Below are 2,534 nucleotides of genomic sequence, written 5' to 3' on the forward strand. Positions count from 1 at the left end.
TGGTGACGGTCGACCGGCGCGGTCGACCGAGGATGACTGTAGGATTTTCTGCTCTCGGGTTTGATGATTCGGTCGACCGGTGCGGTCGACCGCGAGACCTGCGCGGTCGACCGCCGCGGTCGACCGACGATGATCTGGGCTGAGCTTTCAGGTTTTTGACCCGTTTCGTTTTGTAAGCTATATATATCCTAAACCTGATTTGTTAGGGTATCTTAAGGACGATTTTGAGCAGCCTCTAAGAGAGATTTGTTGCATCCAATTGTGGGAGAGCTTTGAGAACCGACGATGATCTGGGCTGGGCTTTCAGGTTTTTGACCCGTTTCGTTTTGTAAGCTATATATATCCTAAACCTGATTTGTTAGGGTATCTTAAGGACGATTTTGAGCAGCCTCTAAGAGAGATTTGTTGCATCCAATTGTGGGAGAGCTTTGAGACGCGGTCGACCGCGCCGGTCGACCGACGATGATCTGAGCTGGGCTTTTTGGTTTTTGACCCGTTTCGTTTTGTAAGCTATATATATCCTAAACCTGATTTGTTAGGGTATCTTAAGGACGATTTTGAGCAGCCTCTAAGAGAGATTTGTTGCATCCAATTGTGGGAGAGCTTTGAGAGATCAAGTGCTTTGTTTTAGGGTTTGGTCTGAGAGATTTGTAACCCTATTTGTATTCCCTTGATTTCTAGTAGTAAAATCTCCGCCCTCCTTGCCTCGTGAACGTATGCAACTTGCCGAACCACGTAAATTCTTTGTTCTTGCTGTGATTGTGGTTTGCATATTATTTGTGGTTTAGTTCGAGTTATTGTTCGTGTTTCCCTAGAAAGCTTCCGCCGCGCACAACAATTGGTATCAGAGCTAGATCGACAACATAGAAGATGCAAGCACGTCAGGTTCGTCTCTAATAAAGGCGATACAGAGTCTGAGCATCAATAACACGAAGATTGATGTTCCGAAGTTCGATGGCAAGATCAATTTTGGATTGTGGAGGTGTCAGGTGATGGATGCTTTGGATGCACAGAATTTGGAGGAGACTCTTGAGTTAAAAGAGAAACCCGCTGAGTTGGAGGATAAGGTTTGGAGAAAGATGAACAGTAGAGCTTGTGGTGTTATTAGGTCATGCTTGACGCCGGATCTTATTTATGATGTAATGAACGAGACGTCGGCGAAGAAGATGTGGGAAACACTCAATGAGAAATATCTTATGAAGAGCATTGAGAATCAGCTTTACTTGAAGAAGAGATTTTACCAGTTCAAGATGAAGAGGGGAGTTTCCATCAGAGAGCATGTCAACAATTTCACTAAGCTACTTTCAGATATGGCCAATGTTGATATTATAGTTGAGGATGAAGACAAGGCGATGCTACTTCTGTGTTCGTTGCCCGAAGATGATTATGGTACGTTCGTTCTCACTATGATCAATGGAAGAACTACAGTTAGCTACAAGGAGGTGACCTCAGCTTTGGTGAACTATGAGTTGAGGAAGAGTGATGGTGAACCCTCCGAGAAGGCATCGGGAGATGCGTTAGCAGTTCGAGGCCGAGATCCAAACCGTCGTCAGTTCAACCGCTCAAAGTCAAAGAATAGGAGTGCCTATAAGAGTATTGGTAGAAATCAATATCGATATTGTAAAGAAAAAAGACATTGGAAGATTGACTGCCCAAAGTGGAAAGAAAAAGCCGGGAAGAATAAGGGGAATGCTGCACAAGCTTCAGAAGTTAATGTTGCAAAAGCTATTGGTGAGCATTCAGATTCAGATTCTTCAGGCTATTCATGCCCTGCTTTACCGTCGGTTTGCTATGCGGATTCCACGGAGTGGATGATGGATTCGGGAGCTACATATCACATCTGCCCTAAGAGGGAGTGGTTTTCTAGCTTTGAGGAGCTGGAAAGAGGGGATGTCGTGCTTATGGGTAATGATCACGTATGCCCTATTAGTGGTATTGGTTCAGTCCGGATCAGGATGCATGATGGTGTAGTGAGGGAATTGAAAGAAGTGAGGTTCGTGCCGCAGTTGACGAAGAACATCATTTCTCTTGGGACTTTGGAGGCAGCAGGATATCGAGTGATCTTAGAGGATGCTACAGTGAAGGTCACGAAGGGTTCTATGGTGGTGATGCGAGGTGTCAGGGAAAACAACCTATACTACTTAAAGGGCAAGACAGTTACATGGGGTCTGGCAGCTTCTATCACTACAGAGGAGGACACTACCACCTTATGGCATATGAGACTTGGACACACATGTGATAAGTCCCTACAGTCATTGGAAAAACATGGGCTATTGAAAGATGCTAAGACCTGTAAGATGGAATTGTGTGAGCATTGTGTACTTGGGAAGAAGACTAGAGTGAAGTTTGGCACTGCTGTTCATAACACCCGAGGTACATTGGATTATATTCACACAGATGTTTGGGGTCCTTCCAAGAACACATCTCTTGGTGGAGCCAACTATTTTGTCACTTTCATTGATGATTATTCCAGGAGGAATTGGGTATACCCGATGAAGCATAAACATCAGGTCCTGGATATTTTTGTGGAGTGG

Source organism: Asparagus officinalis, chromosome 5 (assembly GCF_001876935.1).
Source record: "Asparagus officinalis chromosome 5, Aspof.V1, whole genome shotgun sequence".
Taxonomy (NCBI): domain Eukaryota; kingdom Viridiplantae; phylum Streptophyta; class Magnoliopsida; order Asparagales; family Asparagaceae; genus Asparagus; species Asparagus officinalis.